This window comes from Chaetodon trifascialis, chromosome 23, assembly GCF_039877785.1.
Source record: "Chaetodon trifascialis isolate fChaTrf1 chromosome 23, fChaTrf1.hap1, whole genome shotgun sequence".
NCBI lineage: Eukaryota > Metazoa > Chordata > Actinopteri > Chaetodontiformes > Chaetodontidae > Chaetodon > Chaetodon trifascialis.
The window spans coordinates 19104079-19131900 of NC_092078.1; the positions used below are offsets into that span (position 1 = coordinate 19104079).

Sequence of the window (27822 nt, forward strand, 5' to 3'; positions counted from 1 at the left end):
GCTCTACTTCTGTTGAACCAGCTCCCAGTTTCAGTTAGGGAGACAGGCACCCTCTCCATATTTTAGGCTTCAGGAGTAGGCTTAAAACTTTTCCCAATTTGATAACCCTTACAGTTAGGGCCGACATGCCATCAAACGTTCTCCAGCCGTTGGGTTGCGTGTAGTGTAGCTGTAGGTGAGACTGCAAAAATTGTTTTTGGAGAAGGTGTTGGTGAGACACTGACAGTTACTGTCTCCAATAAATACAATCCCCATGAGTTGTAAACCTCCTTGTCTAAAACATGTCATGTCTTTTAAGAAAGAAGTTTTCATGGTTCTTAAAAAGAGCAATGAGGAGCTGAAGTTACAGTTGATTTGATTATACTGTACATATGACCTCAGAAACAATGAAGTGTTTTGGATGAGGGGCATTTGTTTCCACCAAGGTGAGCAAAAAACACAAACTGAGGTAAAGGAAAATCACTAGAGTGGTGAAGTCAGTGTTGTGTGATGAGGAAGTTATGATTATGAAGTTTCCAGAGTGTCAATCACAGGACAAAATCCAGAAAACAAATCAAACAATCAACTGATTCTCTCTGTCAGTCAGATTACAGTTAAATAAACATGCAAAAAAGTGAGTGTGATCTAACTGGAAACATGCAGGTGGATGTGGGAAGTGTTTACTCATTCAACAGAATGTGGTCTTTACTGCAAGACACAAAAGGCATGAGGTGGATTTAAAGCTGTTCCTTGACCAAGTTAGCCTTTTCATGAAAAACACACAATGCACTGGGCAACCAACCGTTACTGAAAAGGTTTCAAATAGCAAAGGGCACTGAAGTTTTTTCCTAGTTTTTCTGTGTTGCTCCCTCGTTTACATGGAGTTGTATGATAAACGTGTGGCATAAAGCTTGGCTCTTTAAACATTAATTTCGCAAGGAAGGATGTCATGAGCTTCTCTTTTCGCTTTGTACATGGAGGTGGGAATGGGATGGGGAGGTTTTCCTCAGCCAGAAGAGGAGAGACAGTGGTTACTCCTCTACAAGAAGAAGAAGAAGAAGATACACTTCATTAATAAGAGTTGGTGGTCTTGTTTACTACATTTTTTACTTTTACTTGTGTCATTGAAGAAATGATTGAGGGTCCTTTGTTGAAAATACAAGCTGTTGGAAAATGTAAAAATTACATTTATTAATGTACTGTATATGCTCAAACCACAGGCACAATGGTGGGTTTTATTTTTCAACCCTTTAAATGCTGTTGTTAACAGCTGTAGTGATGAAGGGTACAAGTTCTAGGGTGGCCACTTTAACTGTACTGCAAATACAACTCTAGACAGAAATCCTCCAGAACCATACAGAGCACATATGTCAAACCTATTCCACAAAGGGCTGAGTGGCTGAAGGTTTCTTTCCAAACAAGCAGTAGCACACCAGACTTGACTCATTTCATCAGCTGATCTCAGTCTTCAGACAGCTGATTGGTAAGACTGCGTGCTCTTGATCGGTTGGAGGAAAAACCTACAGCCACATGGCCCTTTGTGGAACAGGTTTGACATGCCTGATATAGATGGTTAGGTGGTTGGTTGGACGCACAGTTCTCCACTGATGATCTGCATGTGGCGCAGCAGAGCCTAGACAGTGGCAAGGCTCCAGTTTTCTTTGGCCTTCCTGTAGACTTGTACAAGGTTTTCTGGCTTGTGGCTGACAAGGATTTGTTGATTATTCTCAGAAACAGTCTTAATAAATGACAGTTACCTTTGAGCTGCAGCTCATCCTTCTCACAAGAAATGGGATCTACAAGAGATTAAGAACTGGCGGCCAGTAGACTACAAACTTTCAACATGAGGCTAAGAAAAGTTATGAAGCAGGTAATTCACACTGACCAGACCTCTTTTGTACGCAGCAGGCTGATATCTGACGACAATACTCTAAATTTTGGAATTTCCCCTTGTGGTTGGAATTTCCCCTTGTGGGACTAATAAAGGTATCTTGAATTGAATCCCAATATTTTGGACTTCTCCAGTTCATTGGGCTGTGAACTTGGTCTGATTTCCATACATCAAGAAAAGGCTTTTGATCGCTTAACACCAGTTGTACACCCTTATTTGTGGTAGATGCAAGATGCCTTTGGGTTCAGCTTTGCACTCATAGCCAAGGTCCAGGTCTTCTGTGGTGACATTGAGAGTGTGCTAAAGATCAGCAGTGATTTAAGGTGCTCTCTAGAGTCGGTTTGTCTGTTCTGGGCTACTGTAGAAACATGGCAGTGGAATATGGCAGACTGCCTGGAAGAGGACCTGCGTTCTGTGTACATATAAAGAGCTCATTTCAAGTTGATGAAAACACAACAATTCTTATTTTCACGTGACTATACACTAACACAGTCACAAATATTATATTCCTTCAGCCATATTTCACCCATAGATCTGCCTAAATCGTACACACCGAAGGCCACACATTAGTGACCAATAACTTTATGTCTTCCATGATAACATTATCTGGCATGTGTGGACCCCCAAGAATGTTTACTGGCCAGGATACGGCAGTTTTGGCAGATTTTGTCTGAGACCGTCTGCACTGGGACCTGAATGACTCACATGATGGTTCTCACCCGTTAAACCCCACTGACCCATCAACACCATGACTCGTGTGACCCTAACGACTCACATGATAGATCAGCAGAGCTATGGTCCATGCCTGGGACTTCCCACCAGGCAGTTAGAACTGAAAAGCCTCTTGGATGAGAGGCAAAATGTTTTCTAGAACCGCAAGCAGGTCCAGTTGCCTTTGGAAAGCACTTTGAAGTACCATGACCAGGATAAATGAGATTCTTCACAGACAATTGCACTGACACTTTTTCCTGATTTATACAATGCTCTGGTGAATGATTAAAATAATTAAAAACAGCTTAAAAGTCACGCAAGGCAAAAGTATGTACAAACTGTTGATAAAAGACTAAATGTATGGACTGGCACCCCTTGGAGAGCTCATTTCACTGATAACTGAAGATAACAAATGCACCTTAAACACAGTCTTTTACAGACATAATAATTCAGAAACATTTACTATAGAGCTTGTCTTTCTATATTGCAGACAAGCAGCTAAAACTGCAAACTGACTTTTCTCCCCACATAGATGGGGCAGTTACTGAGGATCAGGGATATGGGCAAACTCAGGATACATATTGTGGATTTTTTCAAAGAAAACTCTCAATTCTGTGTATTTCGCACAGTATAGTAAAATATGAGACTATGGGCTCTATTTTCGACTCCGCCACAGGCGCAGTGGTATTTTCGAGCGGCGCAGGCAGGCGCACAGCCCACTTGGTATTTTGGTGAACCGAGGCGTACAGAGGTGCTCCAGGATGGGCGTTGTGGCACAGTAGGGGGGAGCTGTCGGCATAATGAGCATTGGAATTTTCGACCATTTCGGTCTGCGCCGGCGGCGTAAAAGTGCGCTGAAAGCTCACCACCTCAGACCTGGTCAACTCTGCGCCAGTGGCGCAAGTGGATTTTCTTAAACCGGTGGAGTCGTACGCTCATGTCACCAATACCTCACAGTCAGGTTTCCACAGTGTCTGGCATTTCACTGCGATCAATTATTAGCAACAGCCGCAATTCAATGCAACTATCTGAGTCAGCACATACAGTCAGACCTAAATTTATATATTTTGATCCGTATCTCATCTGACCACATCGAAAGCGCGTTCAGCACGCGTAATGGTCACTCAACCTGACCGAATGCACACCACTTTCCCCAGGCCGGCACATGACTCGTTCATCCTGGCGAATTCTAGCATCCCTACAGACTTTCAGGGGGACACCCCTCTGGATGGGTGGCTGCTAGGTGATAACGGCTATCCACTGAAAACGTGGTTGATGACGCCATATATGTTGAAAAGGATTGGGCTCATATTACAGCCCTGTTTCACCCCATGGTGATGTCTGAAGTAACTGTTTCTTTTGTTTGAAATTTTAATTGGAATCCACTGTTTGAGGTTTTTACCCAGATGCCACTCTATAATAATTGATAAAAGTGCCCTTCATGCCAAATACAATCAAATGCCTTTTTTGAAATCTGCAAAACATGAATACATTAGATTTTTATTTTGGTGCACATGTGCATTAATTAATTAATAAGGGTGATATGGGTGAAGATATGGTCAGATGTGCGATGGTTTGTTATGAATCCAATCTGAGTTGTAGTTAATGATGATAATGCTGCAGAGTACCTCGTCCATAAAGTGAGTGGCATATATTCTGCTGTATTTCTGATGGTCAAATTTGTCACCACTTTAAATATAGGTGTAATTAGACTATCATTCCAACTCTCAGGAAAATATCCCACACTCAGAATTGGATTGAATGATTTCATTTTTCTTTTGTTTGTAAGTAGTTTCAATGTATCTTTACTTGCTGTTCTCTTAAATATATCATTTATATATCTTTAAGAGTAACTTTAAGAGATAAGAATTACTTTAAGACTAACTTATTGTTCAGGATTTTGTTTTGTATTTTTTTTGTCCCTGTTGAGCTGTAAATCTTTTCTTCTATGCAAGTACATTGAGTGCAATGTTTAAACCAGAGTCAAATTCCTTATACGTGCACATATACTTGGCCAATAAAGTTATTTATAATTCTCATCATATTTTGAACAGCCTTACATATGCCTTCAGTAGTTGCAGGCTAGGGGAAATAAACTCCTCTAGTAATAATTTAATCTCCTCACTATTGCTTGCTTCTTGGTGTTGGTCTGTTTGAGAAAGAGATTGATCTGGTTGTGGTTCAATGCAGGGGTTTAGGGTGTGACTGTGAATGCGCTGAAAGAGAAGGGTCCATGTCTGTGATCATATTATCTACAGTGCTGTTGCCAAGGGTTCAACAATAAGTGAACCTTCCAAAAGAGTCCCCTCTTACCTAACCATTAACAATGTACAGACTGAGGCTTTTGCAGAATTTTAATAGCTCCTTCCCATTCCTGTTAATCACAGTGTCAAAGCTGTTTCAAGGATGCAGATGTAGGTGATTAGATTAGATATATATATATGTATGTATATGTATCACTTTAGGGAATCTGCATTGCGTTGTGAAAGTTTGGCTTGTAACATACTGTCCTCCTATATCTCTGCCTTGCCTAATAGAACATTGTTTCATTTGAAAGCTGTTATAAATAGTCAAGAAGAAAGAGTTTTTTCATATCTATAATAAATAATATATAAATACATCTCTCTCCCTCCCTCATTACCATGCAATTTAATATAGATCATGTACTAATTGTAACAGTCAAAAGCTGCTCTAACACAAAGTCTGACATAGTACCTAGTACCACTAAAACATCGTAACTGACAGATTGGCAGCAGGGGAATCACTGGAATTTTCCATTTTCAAGTTTGGCCCTCTAAGGTTTCACACAACACTGTTATTACAGGACATAAACAAACACACACACACATGCACATGCGTGTACACACACAAACATGCAGTGATAGGAATACACTGAGTTGGGCTCAGAAATGGGATAGACAAGAATAGACCAGAATATGAGAGCAATGTTACCCGGATAGTAAACACTCAACAGTTTACTATAGAATCCTATTTTGGGTTATTGAGAGTACTATACTGCATAAATGTTATACTTAGAGTTGGGGCACTGGACTGAGGACAGAGCTTGTGTTCAGTGTCCTGTTTTCATGTAGTTTCAGGGGATTAATCGTACCCTTCTGAATATCAAGCGAGATAGGGGCAACATTTTCAGGTTGCTTGACAGAACCCTTGTGTTTCCACCTGATCTGTTAAATAAATATTTAGGGATATCCTGCATTTTCTGTTCTAGGGCTAATGGTACCCTGCTACCCTTATCTTTTAATTTTTACGTTTATTTATTTTATAATTTTTATATATTATGGACTAATATATTTAATAACTCAACTTATTTCAATGGATAAGATCCAGTCTCTCAACCATTCATCATGCGTTTTTACCAACGTATATCGTATATATGGATTTTATGCATGCATTTTTAACATTATATATTATATACCATATATTCTATCTTTTTACCAGAATTGCTGTGTGCACTTTTTAATTATATCTTTTAAGCACTTACTTTTAACGGGTTGGATGAGACTGAATGTCATTACGACATGATTTTATTCCTTTTTTCAAAACTGTCAGGATTTATTTATTTATTTATTATTTATCATTTTACTTTTAATGCATTTATTCTATTGCGCATATATATCATTCAATATATTTATATTATATTTATTTTCATGACTATTTACATTGTAAAAAAGGTGAAATAACTGAAAACATGTTTTATATTCTAGTTTCTTCAAAATAGCCACCCTTTGCTCTTATTAATGCTTTGCACACTCTTGGCATTCTCTCGATGAGCTTCAAGAGGTAGTCACCTGAAATGGTTTTCCAACAGTCTTGAAGGAGTTCCCAGAGGTGTTTAGCACTTGTTGGCCCCTTTGCCTTCACTCTGCGATCCAGCTCACCCCAAACCATCTCGATTTGGTTCAGGTCCGGTGACAAGTGAAATACCTGATGACTGGTTGGAAGGAATTATCATAAAGATACCAAAGAGGGGCAATTTGTGAGATTGTAACAACTGGTGTGGAATTACACTCCTATCAATACCAAGCAAAATCATGGCAAAAATCATTGTACAACACCTTACAGAGGCAGTAGATGAGAAACTCAGGAATGGACAGGCAGGATTCCGTCTGCCCAAACTTCCCTCTCCCCGGACACTTCCCCTAGCTCTTCCAGGGGGATCCTGAGGCGTTCCCAGGCCAGCCGAGCGATACAGTCACTCCAGCGTGTCCTGGGTCTTCCTCAGGGCCTCCTCCCGGTGGGACATGCCTGGAACACCTCCCTACGGAGGCTTTCAGGGGGCATCCGATAGAGATGCCTCAGCCACCTCAGCTGTTTACTAACCTCTGAAATCTATTGTTGTAAACCACAGAAAACAGCCTTTAGTCTTTGGCTATATATTCAGTGATGCATCGTGTTATTCTTTCAGCTGTTGGACTGTTATGGGGAAGTAGGGCTTGAAATGCTTCTTTCAGGCTCCTTTGGCCTGCTGAAGCTTTTTCCTCACAGTACAGTATGTTATTGCTGTGATTTGAGCTTTTCTGAGTGGCGATGTGCCAAATGGCTTCTCAGGTTTGACGTGTTTCCAGTAATGGAGTTGACAGTCATCCTGCAGTATTTGCAAGTTGTTTTGCATTTGTTTCCTATTCGCCAGTTCTTAAAACTAGAAAACCGAAATGCTGCCACACATCAGCTCTAACCTCTTTTTGGAGGATTGCAGCCGGTTGCCTGCAGCTCTTCAGCTAACAGCTCACTGTGGCTGCTCCTTCTTTTTCTGTCACTCCCTGAAATGTTTTGAACTGATCTGCTGTCAAAACTGCCAGAAATGGTCGTTGTTTTCTTTTGTAGACACATTTGTGATAGATGATAGCGGTTAATTAAATATTACATTTTCTGTGACTACTTCATAATAAAAGTCAACACATGTTTCACCAGTTAAATGCTTTTAATGTGAAGCTGCAGCAGTAGGAAATGTTCGGTTTGCATTGGCAGCCATTTTTTCCAGGGGTTCAAAACACTGCAAATAACTGAATATTTGCTCAATCACCATCGTGTTACTTCATTTGGTGATAAGTAAATAAATAAGATAAATAAGTTTTTATATTTATTATTCTTAGTGCTGTCAGAAATATAACAGCGTCATTTTTTTATTGCGCGATTAACGTTCTTTGTGACCTAGTGAATTTGTAGTTTTTTATAAGCTGTGGCCACTGCTAGTAACGTTACAAAAACTACAGGATCCGATTGTAAACCGGAAACAAAACAATAGGCACGCCCCACGCATGTTTTGGTCTCACCTGCTCGCTAGCTGTGAAAGTGTAGGCGCATGTCAAGCGCGAAATGCCGAAATGGTTGTTGCCCGATGGGTCGACTGACAAGACCAAAGTTTGGACAGAGGCATATGGATACCGCAACTAAAAACAAGCTTACTGCAGTCATAGCCAAGTAATGTTCATTCTTTCTGGAGAGAAATAAAAGGCTGCGTTGATAAGCCTCTGGTGAATAAATAGAAGAGCATCATAGTCTGACTGCTTGTATGTTCAGAGGAAACTTAAGAAAGGAAAGTTTAAGCCATGGTTTAACTGCACTATAGGCTGAATCCTAGTTTACAATGATGTGCACTTTGTAACTTTATCTTGTATCACCCTGTTTTGATCCCTTAGAAAGGGTTGTTGAAGGGGCTTTTTTGTAACCAAGCATTTATTTTTTTATCATCTGTTTATTGACAGTGTTAAAATGTGTGAGATTTGATTCATTCAAATGTGAATGACTGCTCAAAATGAGAATGTTAGTGTGAAATATAACACTACACGTTGTTGTTTTCAATAAAAAACATTTGCACAAAGCAAGCCTATACTCTTTTCCATGTTCATAACAGTATTAAAATGATAATTAATGGGACATTTAGAATAGATAAAAATGTGCAAATAATTTGCGATTAATCGGGAGTTAACTATGACATTTGTGCGATTAATCGCGATTAAATATTTTAATCGATTGACAGCACTAATTATTCTATAATATTATTTTAATTATTATTATAAAACACTTATTCTTTATTTGTTTTAACTTGTTCATCCAACTACTAAATATCTGCCAATTACTATGTTAAGTGATGACCTGAAACTAAGTCTCGTAGTGGCAATTTAATGTGCAACCATCTTCTCATCAGACTGGACTACACAGTTTCATGCAATGTTCCATCCTGGCCTTCCCTAATCTTATACTATACAATATATGTTACGTTGCATTGTTATCACTGACAATGTTACACATGTGTACCATTGCTTGCTGTATGCTGACAATATCAACAATTTTACAACTCCATATTATGTCTTGGCTGTGTGCTTGTCAGCTTGTTTTACATTTGTTCTGCCCCCAGCATCATGCCATGACACAACACTTGTGTCCCCTGCGTGGGAAGAGAACTGCCCTTTCACATAAAATATTCTGAATTGAAATGCACTTTTAAAAGTCTCACCACTCCATATACTAACAACGAGCAGCCGTGATCTTAAAGTTCTTAAAGCCACATTGGTGTTCAAGACTTGTGTCTTAAAGATGCTGCATTCTGACAGGAACCAACCCACCCACTGCTGAAGAATGTGTGAGTCTCTCGACAGTAATTCTTCAGTTGGTAGCAGTGTAAATTCCTTTTTGATAACAATAAATATCAATTATGAAAGAACATAATTCATGTTTTTATGAAATATGGAATTACAAAACCTAAATGGAAATGGCAGATGTTGGGAGAAGGAACATAGCTTCTGTCATTTAAATTATGCAGAATAATAAAGTTGGCACAACTGTATAACCTAAGCGTTCATTCTGCAATTTAATGCACATAACATACTTGAATATTCACTGTCAGTGAGTATTAATGATGTTAAATGATGTGAGGTGGCTTGAGTGTAAGGCTGCAGAAGCACAATCACACACTACAGCAGCGTTGACTATTAACAGGTTGATTATTTACAGGAAACACTTAGCCTAACACTACCTGTGATGTGTGGATAAGCAATGTCTGGCCATTATGATCCCTAAAAAATGAGGCATGTCTGTGACGTTTTGCGAAGTATCTGTATGTGCCAGTTTTGTTTAATGTAGCTTCGTCATTATTTAACCCCTTTCCTTATAATAAAAACTATTCCACAAAAGAAATTTGCAGACAGTTATGAAGCAGGGGTAGATTGTACAAATATGTCCTCTTAATAAACTGTGTTAAATTATTGTCCAATTAGCAACTGACCAAATCTGACTAGGTAATGAGTTTGCTACTTGACCATTAGCAAGGACAGCTATAGTTTCCCCCTTCAATGAATTTTTAGTGAAGGAAACAGTGTAAAATGGTGCATAAAATGAGAGGGGGAGGCACACAGAACAGCAGAGACAAGTCAGAGAAGTTCTGGGAGCTTCTGACTGACCAGAACAGCTTACTAGCTACAGTAGCTAGCTTTTTGGAACACTTCTAGCTGAATCACCTTTGTTTAATTCATTAGTCTCATTAGCAAAAACAATGACAGTACAGATTGCATTATTTTAAGTCACTAATGTTTTCAATGTACTACCGATATCCACCAGCTCCTCAAAATGCATCCTATTTACTATTTACAGTAAGTGTCCTACATCTTCAAATTCACGTATTTAAAGTATTTTTAAGTAGTTTTAAAGTGGCATATTTAACCAATTCCATTCAAGGGTTGCTGTGGCGTACCAGTTTCACAATATACTGTAGTATGAAAATTGATGCTTATCAAAATTCAAATGTAGATATAAAGTTTCATGCCCATCAGGACATACGTGAAAATTATAGCTACGTCTCCTGCCATCACCCCGCCTGACATCCACTGCAACTGCTACTACTATTATGTCTGTTCCCAATACGTGTGTGTGTGTGTGTGTGTGTGTGTGTGTGTGTGTGTGTGTGTGTGTTCGTGTGTGTATATATCACATACATAAATATATCACATTTGTATATACTATGCTATACATACTACATATAGTTAAGAGTCTATTATTAGAGCTGTCACTGTTACTGTGATTCCATTTCTGTCTGTCGCTGTCTCTCTCTCTCTAACCGAACTGGTCGAGGCAGATGACAGCCCACCCAGAGCCTGGTCCTGCTTGAGGTTTCTGCCTGTTAAAAGAAAGCTTTTCCTCACCGCTGTCTCCAAGTGCTTGCTCATAAGGGTCTCTGTAGATGAAGAGTTTGGTCTGTACCAGCTCTACATACAACTTCAGACAACTTCTGTTGTGATTTGGTGCGATACAAATAAAATTGAAATTAGTTGAATTGAAAATATGATAAAGCCTTTGTTCAAACAAAAACACATCTGTTTTTAATTCCTTTAAGGGTCTTTATAACATAATAATAATTGTATAATACTGTATAGTTTCTGAGATAGTTATCATACCATGAAAATCTTATACTATTGCAACTTCCATTTCAATAAAATAAATAAAAAATAAATAAGAATAAAAAAAGTGGAAACATTTCTGTCTCATTTCTCTCGACTACATTAAAATTATTTTATTCATGAAATGTAAATTATAGCATGTAAGAATTTTTCTATATGCCTAATATATGTATTTTTTCTTATTCTGAACATCTTCCATGTAAAGAAAAAAACAACAACATTTTGGTCTGTCAACCAACACTTTCTGCCTTACCTACCCTGTGGCACTAAAAGGCTCAAAGTGTTTTGTTTTGTTTTTTAAATGCTAACCTAAAGCAAATGGACATACTTTGAGCTCTGGTAGATATTTGGGGCAGGGTGGTGCAGGCTATGTGGGATGTCACCGAGTGCAACAGTGTAGCTCCTGATGTGTGTGAGAATAGAACTGTATGGCACACAGGAATGAGATACTATAAGGCTTCAGGCTAGAAGGATACATTGATTGTTGGTATAGCTATGCATAGATATTTGTTGACAAGAAACAGAACAGAGAGCCAGCATTATTGTTTAATAGCCTTTTAACAGCAAATTTTGTATATATAAAAACCAACAAAAGAAGGAAGAAGGCAGAAGGATGCAATACATCAGCTCAGATAGAGTAAATGATGAAAGACAATTAATGAGAAAATGTACTGAGGAGGGTAAAGAGTGTTAAGAAAACTAGGGTTACTGAACTAGGATAAGCTTTCCTCCTGGACTGTCAATAATTTAAAGTTTTTGTAAACAAGTTCAGATTAAATTAATCATAAAAATATTAAAAGAAGAGGGTTAGCTGTTGCCACATTTGCGCATTACCATAACATAAATCTAGTGATATTTTTCATTATTATTATTACTGTCAACTAATCTTAATCCGTAATGAATACATTTTCAGAAAAAGGCAAGGACCTGAGCTGATGCAAAACAGAGAGAATGGTAACACTGGCAGCAGCTTGGTGCTCTACCAATAAAAGCAGCTGCGGTACAAAGAGTCGCAATACCTTCTACTTTTTTCAATCTCCATCTGCCTTAAAAACCCCTCTGCTGATGATGACGCACCACGTAATTAGAGCTTATAGTAGCCTGACTGAGGACCCTGGTCAAGGCTTTAACTTGTCTTTTTAGAACAGAATTCCAACTATCCTTCCACTGAGGCTAAACACTGAAATACTGAAACACAAACTGTGGATTGTGTCCACTCTCACTTGGACAGAAAGAGTATTGTTGAGAGCGCTTTTGAAGCCCAGTATGAAAGGGAGGATGGTTACAGCAAGCAAAACCTGTGTTAATCTTCAATGAACACTTGACTACTGTTAAAGACAGACTTGAAAAATTGTGAACATATTCTTATAGAGTGTAACCATGAAGACCTTTAGCACAGACTATTAAAAACATATCAATGAGCCTCACTGTTACATTGGGTGACATAGTCATTCATTACCATGAACACACTCATTGTAGTTTATTTCGACTCAATCTCAGATTCAAACACAGTCGTGCTGCCAGAAATACCTACAAATGAAATGTGGATTCATCTGCAGCTGAAAATAGTCCGCAACAAATGTACTATCTGCTCCTGCTTTAGTAATGTTTGCTAAAAACTAGAGCGGTCAGATGTTTTAGGAAAAGTGTGTGTTTGTGTGTGTGTGCGTGCGTGCGTGCGTGCGTGCGTGCGTGCGTGCGTGCGTGCGTGCGTGTGTTTAGAAGGGAAGTCAAGTATTAAGAGATGGAATAACACTCTGTTGGTTTCGGTCTTTTTGTGGGACTTGTTGACAATAAGAAAAATATATCACTTCAGCTCCATCCTTTAATCCTCTAAGCTTGTCAAACTAGCTAACCAGTGTTTTTCCGAACCAAAGTACAACTACTTCCCAGAGATGAAAAAAAAAATGCAGTCAGATATCATTTACAGATTTATGCACTGTACAGAAACTGCAAGCAAATGCAACTTTTATTTAATGAGTAAAACCTGCAGCACTGATACCACCTTGGCAGTCACTCCACTGTAATCCATCTAAGGAATGTACATTGCCGGCTGCCAACTGCTAACTGTTATAACTACAGAAGCAAATAATTCAGGCTGCAGTTAGCTGCTGCAGCACAGAGGGAGGAATCAAGGATTTGTTGGTTTTAACCACACACACACACACACACACACACACACACACACACACACACACACACAAATATCATCATCAATTAGCTTCTCTTCAGCTTCACCTATCCACTGACTTCAGCCAGCAGGCAGCATCCCTGAAAGCACTGACTGTTATGCAATATGTAGCACAGGTGGAGATCTGATCTGCCATCACACACACAGCTATTTCAGTGTATGAGAGATTAAACAGAATATACGACTTGAGAGAATAAAGCTATTGTAATGAGACAATTGTCACAATCTACAGTATGGTACAACAGACCGCCCATAAATACATAATATTGTTAGAACCGTATTGGAACGGCCTCAGTGGTATAAGCGGCTGAGGTTACAGCGTTTAACCATCAACACCATGTTGATTTTCTTTATAGGAAAGGCCGGCGCAGAGCAAAACATTAGCACATACAACACTACATGTATGTGTATGTGTAAGAGAGACATAGAGACAGTGAACATGAGTAAGGAAAGGAGACACCATCAACACACAGTCACATGCGTCTCGCCAGCGAGGCGCTTCACACATCGATTCCCACAGTTATCTCCAGCTATAATTTAACACCTATCCTGCCGTGTTCAATCACCCACCTCAGACAAAACAGGGAAAAAAAAAAAAAAAAAAAACACTACGCCGCACAATTAAATTAGTCATTTTGACAATTTGGTGTTTTGTTGCGGGAAAAACATATACTAACGCGAACGTGTGTAACTAACTGCACTTTTGCTAGACGTTCACTTCAGAAGCTTGTGGGCAGTGCAGAGAGCAGCGTCATCGAGCTAAAATATTATTTCACTAAAGCTAATCATTTTTCAGGGAGTTATATTTATGCCGACAGAGACACACTACTCCTGTCGATTCAGAGCTGTTATCTACCCCTATTCCGCGAGCTATGTAGATTTGGAGATGAGTAAGGGAACCTTAAATTGATAATATATTTAATGGAATTTGGCGTGACGCTTTAACCATGGTACAGAACAGCACATGAAGTGACACAATCTGACCTGCCACTGGTTCTATGGAGCCGGGGAAATGGCAAGTAACCATGGCTACCGTTGATGTAGCAAATATTAAAGGACATTACATCAGTCATGCAGACTGCAGATAAATTGCCTTAAAACTGCACGCGCTATATGGGTTTGCAACTCTAGGTGTAAAGAATGGCTGAAAGCATATAGAGACCAACTGCTGACGTGCACAGGACATCGATTTTTATCATGTAATGAAAATGGAAATTTTATATCAGCTCTTAAATAGCTGCCAGTAAAGGGACTGTACCACTGTTTATGTCTTACCTGGTGAACGTTACCCCAGTGGAGCAAACCGCAGCCGACGATTTCCTTGCTTATTTCTTCCTTTCCTCGCTATGCTTGGACAGCAAACAACGACACGAGAGTGGTATCGTGTGCGAATGAAATTGTCTCCCCAGGAGAGGTGTCTCCGTCAGACCTTCAGACGAAAATGTCGGGAATGCCTCCTCCCAGCAGCAGCCGATTTTCTTAATATTCGCTCTCCCGGACCGTAAAGCAGTGACAGTAGGGGGAGACTGCCGCTAATAAATAGTGCTTGTAAACATAGTACAGGCAGTTGCTCTCGCGAGAACACAGGTGTTCAATTCCCTCGTCAAACTGTATGGAAATGGCTGTGCCAAATTTCCCCAAGCCAGGATTCTGCCTCTATTGTACTGATGATGAAAAGAGTGTTTATGTAGAAAAGAGAAGGAAAGCACTGCATTGTGTCACCATGTTAGTCGCTATAAATGAATAAGGTTGCTAAGGCATCTTAACTACAAATACTGACTACTGACAACAAACACTAAGTGGTAAAAGGCACTGTAGGCTCTAGGTCAAAGGCACAATGAACTGATAAAACAATACAACACAGAGCACAAAGCAGCATAGAATTTCAATCAGTCAATCAAGCTCTTAAGTCAGTCTGATAAATAGAAAAAGAGACTGTGGAGAGATCTTCCTGCCATGCAAAAATGTTGCAGTGCTTCAGTATAACCAATACCACCATAGATATCTCAAAAAATGTCAAAATGTCTCACAGACTTTTATTGATTAATTTAAATGAATATTACAATTATTATGTATGCACAGAGTAGGTATTGGCTCTGTTTTTACTGCCAGCAAACACAGGTCACTGACAGTCTGGCACACTGGCCAGCTCAATGTGAATTTAGATAATCTTTTCTTTTGCAAGAACTGATTTTCTTCCTGTATCATATTACCATTACACGACCCATTCATAACCCCACCCCTTTTTTTGTTTCACCACTTAGTGGTTGTCGGGAGTTGGTGTCACATGAAAAAGTGACATTAATGCTTCTGCACGGAGGTCCCAGTCAGTGAATTAGATGTGGATGATCCCTTCACTTCCTTTAATTACTTGTTTGCTGGCCTAAAAATAGTATCCTTTTTCCCCAACTTTGGATCTATATGGTGACCCATCCTGCCCTCTATAATACTCAAGTGAAGAGAGTGTGGCTACTGATTTGTGGGCACACCTTCTATGTATTAACAGATTTTCCTTGGGTTTCAAAAAAAGGAAGACTGTTTGCCTGTTTGTTAAATAGTGTTTCTATGGTGAACACCAAATCCCCCCTACAGGCTTTATTTGGCCATGGTTTTGCAAACAGAGATGCAAAATTGCATGTCTCCTTAGAATGGGGAAATCTTAAGAGCATGTGGACAGTTTATAGAACTCAAGCAGAGGGAGGTTATTGTTCCTTTGAGCTCATTGTTGCTTTGCCGCTAAATGATTTTGTGTTGTAGGTCCTCTGGCACATCAGCTGGTTCCACAATAATGTTGTAGCAAATATGTTCAGTTCCTTTTGTTTACCTTTCATGTACTGAAACCTCAGGTTTTCAGTTCATCTCATGAATACTCGAGACAAACTGACACCTTTGAATATTTTTTTTCTTTGTCCAGTGTGTCCAACTCAGCAGTGCCTGCTCTTAGCCATTAGCTCAATCACCACAAAACTTGCCTTCAGAACACTCTCTCTGCCAGAACATAGTCTTGTCAACCCAAACTCCACTGAAGATCATTAACTTTATCAAAGAACATTTTATAAGTCATCTAATTTGGCTTGTTTTGAGCTGTAGTGACACCTGGGATTGACCTTTTTTTTATCAATACACACACATCCCCACAAACTAAGGCACACTGGCTTGCCTTACAACAAAAAAATAATAATAAGCAGATCAAAAAAGCTTTGGGATTAATGCAAAGTTTAGCAATCATTTTAAGAAAAAAATGTCAGTCTCCCTCCCCTTTCCACTCTTTTTTTGTTGGCAATAACGGGCCTCCCCTCACTCAAACCTTAAACTAAACCTGACCTTACCCTAACCTTAACCAAAGTCTTCACTTCAAAATGTTATGATTTACATTATTGGGACCTGCAATTTGTCCCCACAAGTATGACAAGTCCCCACAATGTGAGTGTAAACAGAATTATGTCCCCACAACATGAGTAATACATGGACACACACATATATACAGTCATGGTCCCTCCAGGCTTGTTAAGTGACAGCTGTTGTCTTTTATTGGCACTAAAGACAGCAACTGTTCTGCAAACTATCCCACCAGCTAATATGATGTAAGTCACGCTCAGAATACTTGGGATGTTTTGTGTGTGTGTCTGCATGTCTCTGTAGGAGTTCTCAAATAGTCATAACAAATGATGATTCGTGATATTGTCAAATAGCAAACAGTTGCATCGCTTAATGAAAAACATTAAATAACAAACATTTCAGCAAGTCACAAGGAAATAGCCAGTCATCTTCATTGACTGCCAAATAAAGTAAAAAGGACTTATTTCAGTTGTCCAGGGAAGTAAAGGTACTTTACTTTATCTGCATAGACAGTATTACGTGACAGGGTTGAAGCAGTTCCAAAACCTTGGTAATGCCTTCAGCAGTTTAAACTGATTCACTTTTGGATTGGTTTTGAATTAATGCATCCACAGTGCCAGCTACAGTGTCAGTAGAGAAAGGAAGTGAGTGCAGCAGTATGTATTATAAGTAGCATTACTGTACGCACAACACAATGCAATGCTATTGGAAAACAGGATCAATGCAAAGAGTTATGCCTGCTCACACAATGACACAATGACCATCCAAGTTATATTTATTTATTTATGTCATATTCTTAATTCTCACAGTTTTATGTATCATTTAAGGCAATCTTCCCCAAAATTTGGTACAGATTTTGTGTATTTGGAAAGCTTGGGTTCTCCACTAGAATCTAAAATAAAGTACTGTGGATTTGAACAAAGCTATTTAGCTGCATGAGTTTGAAATAACTTACTCACAGGTAGATCAGAAAAGCCTGTCCTTAAATTCAAGCAATATGTGAAATGTAAAGTACAAATGGTAAAGTAGAAGACAAATGAATGATACAATTGAATTTGACAGGTAGACACAAAGTAAAGAAAACGTAAAATTAGATCCATTACACTTTACAGACCCACTTCTTACTTGAACCTTGATCTGCATACTTAATGTATGTTTGCACAATTTTTCTGTACAATTAGCAGTGGGCTACTTTGAAATAGTAGCTAGTGAAGCTACAAGCTACTCTTTATTGGAGGCAATAGGTACATAGGGTACAGTTACACTATATTTCTGCTGAAAGTAGCAAGCAATGCAAAAAGCGTAAGCACATACAATATACGAATGTGGCATACTGTCATTGTTTCATTTTCACCTGAATTAGAAGAAAAATAGAATATAGCAATGTTACCATGGTTGCATGTCCCAGTTGTTTAGTAGAAATAGCTTACCTCTAGAAGACATTACATGACTTTGAAAATAGCTAGACTACCCAAACGTTACTGGGAGATAAATTGTACATCACTACATTTCACAACCTTAGTCCAACACTGACAATCATAGATATGTTTAGTACACACTGCAATTGGACTTGTGGGATGCATCTCTGCTGCCACCATCTTGCAGAGGTGTTCTGTAAATAGAAAATGCCAGACATTTGTGCACCTATTGTATGTTCTAATGAAAGAAATGCAAAAGTCAAGTAACAGGGAAAAACCTTTAAAAGGTGAAGTTGTTTTACAATATTGTGCTGTTATGAATGTGTTGACTTAGATATATAAGTACACTAAAGTAATAGTACTTGTTTTATGCTAACAAAAGGTAAAGTGACTGTCTCGATACTAAGTTAAGCTAACGTCTGTTAGATGAAGAAAAAAGATGAACATCTTATAAAACTCATATACCAAATCTAAAAATACCTAAAAATCTTTGTTATCAATCATCTTCATAATTTTACGGTTTCATATGAGATTAGAGCTACATTTTTATTGTTCATCTCTCTTGGATAAACATGCAGGCCAAAGACATTTTCATGGCGCTTTCATTGTCAATTTTACAAAGGTGTAAGGTTGGTTATTTTGCAAATAATAGGTGACTTAAATTCTAATTAACAAAATGTGAATATTTCACTGCAAATGTAATTAAAAACAGAACTGTGGAGCCTGTAAAAAATTCTTAATCTTATAACTTTAGTATTTGTTGTAATTATGTCTTTTTCATTATTTAAATCTTTACCTATTTCCAAAATTATAACACAATTACATCATAGCAGCCATTTAACATGTGTTAAAAAAAAATACATTGTAACTAAAGGATAAATTTATCTTATATTATATAGTTATTACTGTTACTATGTACATTAAATGAAGTATTTGGTATGAATGCCCACAAATCTGGCATTTGTAACAAACTGAATCCAATCCATCCCGGGGAACACCCTGGACCGGTCGCCAGCCGATCGCAGGGCAACCCTAACCCTAACCGGTGACCTTCTTGCTGTGAGGCACGCGCACTACCTGCTGCTCCACCGTGCAGCCCCAAAAAACCAATCGATTGAAAAAATAAAGTCGAAATTTCAATGGGTTATGATTTTAATTGTGGATATGTGTTTGCTACATTTCCCTCTAGTACAGCAGGTGGCAGTATGTAGATGAGGAGTGATGAGGAGTCATTCACTCAAATGGCACCTGCCAATAAAACTAGAAAAAGAAGAAGAAAGATGAAGCGAGAGGGATGGAAACTTACCCATACTTAATGAAGAGCAACATAGGTCAAACTCGTTGTTTTTTTTTTTTTAATTTGTCACATGGATTTCAGTGTATCACAAGGAGAGAAAACTGATATGAGCCAGCAGAACAAATCTGACAAGTGCCAAGAGGTGCAGAAACAGGCTCCATCAATGACTGTATTTTGCTGTACCACTATCTGGTGGTCTTAAAAGTAAGGAGGTCTGCAGAGTTGGTTACTTTTCTGTGACTTAATCACTATGAGGAACACCTTTCGCATTACACATCATCATCATCATCACCATTCAAAATATTCTTCAGCTAGTTTCACTGGTGTATGACAGAAAAGCTTGTGAACTAAATCCAGCCAGTAGAAGTCAATTCTGCAAGTAGACTAATAACACTGCGATGAAGAAACTAGAGAGGTTACTGTCTTCATATGTGGCCTTTCCTGTGAGCTTGGAGGAGTCTGGCTATTCTCCTTTTGCCTTTGGTTTGCAAGGTTAGTGTATTGCAACATTCTCTAAAAAAGGACAGGGATGAGGAAAGTAGAGGGAAGGAGAAGAAGAAAGGAAAGGATAGACAAGGAGGAGAGAGAAGGCATTGAGGAGAGGTGGTACTGCAGCTGAGAGAAATTTTAATCAATTTAAGTGCCTTGAATCTGACGTATCCTACTTCTTTCTCCTCAGGGTACATTTAAACACACACACTCTCTCTCTCTCTCTCTCTCTCTCTCTCTCTCTCTCTCTCTCTCTCTCACACACACACACACACATACACACACACACACACACACACACACACACACACACACACACACACACACTCTCTTTCCGTGTGTGAGACACTCAACACTCATTGACATAATGCATTCTCTAGCTCCTTATCCTAAACTTAACCTAACCATCATACCTAAATGCCTATCCCAACTCTTACTGTGACCCCCTTAAAAAAACAGGCGATATTTACATGAACTATATATTTTGCATTTTCATATATACCAATATGGACAAAGTAAGCAGTAAAATGGAAATCACCACGTTGAAAACCCTGTAAAACATGCAATTTTGTCTACTAAAATTGGTGATATGACAGCTCATTTAACATGGTTGACATAGGAATTCCATGATCCTTGAGTGATCATCCATCCAGTCTTTCATCCATCCATAGTTTTACAGTTGCCCAGTTATACCACCAGTCAGATTGTCATAAAACATCTTTTTTAAACAGCATTTTTAGTATAGTAAGAATGTAGTCTGAAGCCCTGCATTCATGATGCCCATGATCTGCCAGTGAATTAATACCTTGACTAAATTGCTGCCCCATAGAGTCAAATGTGGTAAGTTGCTATCGACAAGCATGCATCAAAAAACATCAGAAAGAGCACAATGTTGATTGGATTTAACCCACTGGGCATATACACCCCGTGATTTCAGTCATAGCTGTTCTTCCCTGATTAGGGCTATATTAAAACTGGAGGAAAAAGGAGGAATATTTGATAATGTGAAAACACACACACAAACACACACACACCACACACACACACTCACACAGAGCTGGTAAAGTGCCGTTGTATGACAGGCTGACTCTGCCACTACACCTCTTTTCTTCACCTTCACTCCATCATTCCTCTGTGCGACCCTTCCCCCTCTTCTCTTTGCTCTCCTCAGCATAATGGCAAACAGCTCTCAGAAAAATAAGGAGTCATTGCAGCACTGCTGCAGGTATATTACATAATCAATATAGTCTGCCCAAGAAGTGCAGGCACTGTTCACTTCCATCAACACTGCTGCATATTCCAACCATCTGCTAAATAGCCTAACCATGCATTTATATATCTGTTGATTACGGAGTAGAAAGCCAATGTATGTATTTTATTCCTCGGATTTTGATTAAAAACATACTGTAAAACCTTATTCTGGTGTTTAGACTGAAATGAGAAATACATGAAACATACTGTAAGTTACAAGGACACAGTAGTTACACTTCAGTTTCAACATGGCTGGTAAACACTTGTATAGGTCAAAAACAAGCAAAAAAACAAGCAAAAAAATAGATCATGCTGAGGGGTTGTGAGTGCAAGACATTAGGTAAGAAGTTAAAATTAGACATTTTACTGTTTATGTAGGTTGTAAAATGTTTTAAGTTACACACTGAGATGCTACATAGAATGATAGTTGCTCAAGGTCTTGGCATAACTGTAACGCTATCTATAGTTGACTTTATTTTGCATCTTTTCATTGTCTGTTTGTTCTTTGTTCTTTTTGTGTCCTTTTCATTCCTGTTGTTGTAACAAGTAGATTTCCCTAGTGTGGGATCTATAAAGTCTTATGTTATGTTATGTTATGTTATGTTATGTTATGTTATGTTATGTTATGTTATGTTATGTTATGTACAAGGATAAGATTGCCATCCACTGGCTGTTTACTGTACTGTACTGTACTGTACTGTACTGTACTGTACTGTCAGAAGAACTGCTGAGCCAACACTAAACACACTACACATTTAATCAGGTTGAAAACAAGAAATTTTGCAGTATACAGTGAGGCACAAAGGTAAATGTTGTTTCATTTTGTTAGATACAGCTAGATTAGATAGATTAATTATGCATAACAGAACAATGTTTTGTCACCATTCAGTCAGCATTTAACATAGCTAGCTTGTCATGTACTAACTTCAGTTTTGTAATATGTCGCTCCTTTGCCTCCAACCAGAGTGTCTCTTTATATGGGCATCTGTCTTCCATGCAATACAGTACAATTGTCACTACAATTGACAGATGACAGAGGACAAGTGACTGGCAACAGTGACAGATAATGACAGTTAGTATTAGGGATGTTTTTTTGTTTTTTTTTGCCCCCGAGTCCGAGTCAAACAAACTAAGAGCAAAGAATAAGATCCAGGATGTCCCTTATTTTTATTTTATTTTATTTTATTTTATTTTATTTTATTTTATTTTATTTTATTTTATTTTACCAATTACTCTTATATTAACATGTAACAATTGTGCATGTGTAACCATATGCAGCTGCACTTTTCTGTAGCCGGCTGGTTCAAACTCGGACTCTGCGTTGTGTTGTGTTGAATGATGGACAGGATACTCGTTTACAGTTCATGTTGCCATTTATTCTGAACAGGAACAGGATATGTACTGGTTAGTTGGCTCAAAAGGCAGCTTACACGCAGCATGCTCGGTCACGTCTCTCATTAACTGGCCGTTTTTTCAAAATACAAAATCACATATAAAATAGAATAACAATGAATTGTGTACCTGAACAGGAACAGGATATGTACTGGTCAGTTGGCTCAAAAGGCAGCTTACACGCAGCATGCTACAAAAGGGATAGCGCGTGTTAGCACAAAGGCTAACTAGCTAACTCAGAAAGTGCATTATGCTGTTAACTGTACATTTCTGTACGCAACAGTGCCGCGACTCACTCATAACTCTTCACAATAACATCTCCATGAGTCAATGTGCACCTATGCTTATACAGGACAGTAAACAGACAGTAATACACATAATTTGTACGGAGTGCTGCGTTCCACAACTCACCTCGGTCACGTCTCTCATTAACTGGGAGTGTTTTCAAGTAGCAGAGAGCATTTGTCAACTGCCTGAGAGGGGGCGACATTGAGCCATCTAACCACCTGAATACAACATTATCCTCATACAGCCATTACAGCAAGTGGAAACAAACACTATATACAAACTCTGTTACATCCCCCACAGCCGAATTCCACTTGCATGTAAACAGAAAAAAACAAACAAACAAACAAAAAAATGACCAGTACAAAATACCAGGCACACAAAATCACAATCATGAACACACAAAGGAAAATACAATAAAATACAATTACATTAATCCACCTAGTCAACATCTTCCTCTCTTCAAGTGTGTCACCGATGAGGTCACAACCACAAAATTAAACACAGCACCCAGTCCAAAGACTATTCTGCACGAGAGTCAGTGTAGGAAAAAGTTGGCCAGACCTCATCACCACACACAGGGAAAAAAAAATATGCCTGTTACATATTTCACAATGTCATGACTGTAAATTACCCCAATACGGAAATAAAACAGAAGAGAATCAATGAAAATGTATCTCCTATTGACAAATATGTGGAACACGAACAGAAATATCAGCAACTATACAAAATCACAATAGAGGGTAACAACCTCAACCCTAAAACAATCCCTACAACACACTAGCTCTCTGATGCATGAACTCAATGAGCCTGGAAACCGGTTTCGACAACCTCCCTGCTCTGGATCTCACCAGCCCTACTTCTGTCATCCCTAACAGGAGCTCTAGGGCTGTCAAAAGTAGTCAAAGCCAGGCCCTGATTTTCAGTGCATAAAGGGGGGTCTCTCAAGTCATCCTCAACAGCCAGAGCGCAAACAGATTCAGCAACGTCACCAGTCATTGTCATGGCCTCCGTCCTTGGGGGGTCTGAATCTGACAGCCTGCAAGATGTCTGGATAGGCGCTCCAGGTAAGGTGTCACCAGTAGAGGAGGCAGGGGTTGCATGACCCCGTTGACCAATCTCTGTGACCCCAGACAGGTCAATGTCCTCCAAGTTTGCATTGCTGGAGGTCTCAGATGGCAGGACAGACACCCACACCTGAGTCCTGTACTTCACAGAGTCCACAGAAACGTCAGCGACCACCTCCCTCTTATCAACAAAATCCTCAGAGTCAGACATGGAGGACACATCCACCTCATCGGAGGGAGCAGCGTCGGGCAAGGGAAGAAAGTTCACTGGCATTATCAGGTTTCGATGCACAACTTTCTCCTGACCAGTGGAGGCATTCTGGATTTTAAAGGTGTGACACTCCTCATTCTTTCCAACCACCACATAGACAGTATTCTCCCAACGGTCAGCGAGCTTCCTCTTGCCACGCTCCCCTTTGTTAGCCAGCAACACACGGTCGCCCACTTCCACTGGCGCACCACGTACCTTCCTGTTGTACAGATCAGTGTGGCGCTGCAACTGCTTGGATGCCACAGCCTGAGCTATGTCCATAGCTTCCGCCAGATCTTTTCGCAATGACTGAACATATCGGTCATAATCCATGACGTCCGAATTGTCAAGAACAGAGCCAAATATGACATCAACGGGAAGCCTCGGCACTCTGCCAAACATGAGCAGGAATGGCGCATATCCAGTTGTTTCATGGATCGTACAGTTGTAAGCAAACGTCAGAGACTTCAAAGCCTCAGGCCACCTCTGCTTTGCTCTGGGAGGAAGCGTGCGAATCATATTGCCCAGAGTCCTGTTCATCCTCTCACACGAGCCATTTCCCATTGGGTGATAAGGCGTCGTGTGAGATTTTTGGACACCAGCCACACTCAACAACTCAGCAATCAGAGCACTCTCAAAATTAGCCCCTTGGTCAGAGTGAAGACGTTTTGGAAAGCCATAGATGCAGAAGTAGTTATGCCACAGCTGATGTGCCACTGCTTTAGCAGACTGGTTGGGACACAAGAAAGCGTGCGCCATCTTTGTAAAGTGGTCTGTGACAACAAGCACATCTACAGATCTGTTGGCAGAATCTTCAGCTGTCCAGAAATCAATGCATACCAGCTCGAGTGGCTCAGACGTTCTGATGTTCTCTAGAGGTGCTCTGGCCTCAGGCTCCGCCGATTTGCTCACAACACACCGTCTGCAGTTCCTCACATACTCCGCCACATCTTTACACAATCCCAGCCAATGAAACCTCTGCCTCGCAAGGTACAATGTTCGCTGCTGCCCCTGATGGCCAGCTTCATCATGGATACCCTTCAACACCCTGGAGCGCAGAGACACTGGGACAATGTACAGGTAAGTTCTCTTCTTCGTCATAGCATTCTTTGCCACGCGATACAGTACACCATCTCGCACTGCCAACTTCTCCCAGTTTCTCAGCAGCTTGGCAGCTCCAATCGGTTCTTTGGCACGTTCCCTCCGTGACGGTCTCAGACCCCTCTCCACGTAGAAGATAACTCTGCTGAGAACATCGTCACTTCGCTGCTTCTCCATCAACACCTCATGTGAGAGCACCTCTGAACCAATGCGGTCAGAAGTCAGCACAGTCTGGGAGAACTGAGGCAACAAAAGTGCATGTGGGTAGACAACAGAGTCCTGCAGGTCACGTGCATGGAAAACAGCCGCCACCTCATCGGATGTCAGAGCGCCCACCTGAGTGACTGCTGTGCACTGACAAGTGACAGGCTGGCTGCCATCAAGGTTCTTATCGACTGGGTGAACTGAGCAGCGGAAAGCTTCCTGCACTGCAGGTGCACACACTGCCGCTGCCACAGCCAGTAAGTCCTCATAGGGGACTCTTGTCAATCGGTGCACAGTGCTGGGCTGCACAAAGGGCTCTCTGCTCAATGCGTCAGCGACAACAAGCGACAACATTTTTGGGACCAGGAATGTACTTAATATCAAACTGGAAAGGAGCCAGCTTTGCAATCCACCTCTGCTCACACGCATCCAGTCAGGCCTTAGACAGTATGTAAGTCAAGGGATTATTATCTGTCCACACAGTGAACCGATGACCCCTCAACCAATGATGAAACTTGTCACACACTGCCCATTTCAAGGCGAAAAACTCAAGCCTGTGAGCCGGGTATCTGGACTGTGCATAACTCAGTGACTTACTCGTGAATGCAATAGGCCGAGCAGTAGCCCCACCAGCAGGAATTTGTGAAAGCACAGCTCCAAGACCATTGCAGGAAGCATCCACTGAAAGCAGAAAGGGCTCATTAAAGTCAGGATGGGCTAAAGGAACCTGGTCCAGCAGAGCCTGCTTCAGCAGCTGGAAAGCCTGCCGGCACTCATCTGTCCAGTCCTCAGCACAAAGCTTCCTCTGAACCTGCTTGCGCCTTTTTCCACTCCCCCTGGGGCCTGTGCTGCCTGAGGTGAGTCTGAACAGTGGTTTAGCTATCGAAGAGCAGCTTTCAATAAACTGCTGGTAGAACACTACCATTCCGAGGAATACCCTAATTCTCCGCTGTGAAGGAACATTCGTGCCTGGCTCCATGAGATCAGACTCCGTTAGGGAGGTAATAGCCACTAGCTTGTCAGGGTCAGATCTGATGCCATCCGCACTGACAATATGCCCAAGAAATCTCACTGACTTCTGCAGGAAATGGCATTTCTTCGGGGCCAGTTTGAGATTGTGAGCCTTAAGCCGCTGAAAAACCATCTCTAGCCGTTCCAGTGCCAGATCCTCTGTGGGGGCAAACACCAGAACGTCATCTAAATAGCACAGCAGGCTCAGGAAGTTTTGGTCACCAAAGATGCCTAGCATCATCCTCATAAATGTTGCAGGACTATTACACAACCCTTGAGGCATTCGATTATATTCATACAGTGCAAACGGCGATGTGAATGCCGTGTACTTCCTGTCGTCTTGGTGAACCTCCACATTATAGTACCCAGAAGTAAGGTCCATCGTGGAGAAATAGGCATTACCGCCTAAGGCAGCCAGAGCATCAGCCGGATGGGGGAGGGGGTGCGCATCTTTGACCGTGCGAGCATTAAGCCAGTGAAAATCATTACAGATTCTCACATCACCTGACTTTTTCTAAACCAACACCAAAGGCGATGCAAACTCACTGCTAGACTTTCTGATGATTTCCCGCTCCTCCATGTCATTCAAGACTCGCCTCACTTTCTCATACTGCGTGGGTGGTATGCGTCGGCATGGCAGCCGAAAGGGTGTCTCATCAACAACTCGAATCCGATGAAGAAAGCCTGCAGCTTTACCACAATCCAATTTATCTCTGGAAAAAATGGATTGATACTCAGTTATGAGATTGACCAGACTCTCTTTGCAAGCAGAGGAAACCTCACAAGAGTCAATGTCTATGTCAGACAATCCAATGCCAGACAACAGTGAATGGAGCGGATCAGTCTGACTTGGTTTCTGTTGACAAGGATGGTCAGGTAAACTGGAGACCTCTGTGGTCAAACTGTGCTGCTCGTGGCTACAGATGGGGCTGACAGCTGGCAGTTGCACATTTTGCTGCACACTGCACTGAGGGACACTGGCAACCTCGGGGCTGCCGAAACTCTCAACTGCCACACACATATGCACATCAGCCAGCTTAGTATTTTGTTTCAGAGTGACAGGTTTATCTGATGGATTTATTACTTTCAGTGGGAGCCACCCATCATCTCCGAGCAAGGCCACCGTCCTCCCAACTATGACTGACCATGGTCTTGATTTTGCACTCGTCCGTTCCATCATGACCGTGCTGCCAGCTGACACACCACTCACTTGCTGCAGCTTGCCCCAGACCAAGTGTTCAGTCATGGGCTCCAGAATGACAGCTCTCTTTATCTTAACAAAACCAACTTTCTCTGGGACATCATCAGTCTGCTCTTCAACCTCGGCCACCAGACTCAACAACTCCCTCTGTGGGTCACAGTCACTTTCAGCTGTAGCAGGACCACAGTCAAGAAGCTCTCTTCTCAGCCTCAGGCGATGGACCAGGTTCCTCAGCAAGTTACTGCCGATGATGAGGTTTTCACTCTGACCCTCAACCACAAGCATTGGCACGATGACCTTGCATCCATAAGCCTCCACCTCAAGGTCACAC

General features: G+C 40.6%; 1 protein-coding gene across 1 annotated transcript in view; it reads right to left on the reverse strand.

Moving 5' to 3' along the window:
- Positions 1-14714, reverse strand: part of ache (acetylcholinesterase (Yt blood group)) — a 42169-nt gene extending 27455 nt beyond the window's left edge. The window contains exon 1 of the mRNA XM_070993058.1: positions 14462-14714. The gene's annotated coding sequence lies outside the window, so the exon portion shown is untranslated. The remainder of the gene's footprint in view (positions 1-14461) is intronic.
- Between the last annotated feature and the right edge of the window lie 13108 nt (positions 14715-27822).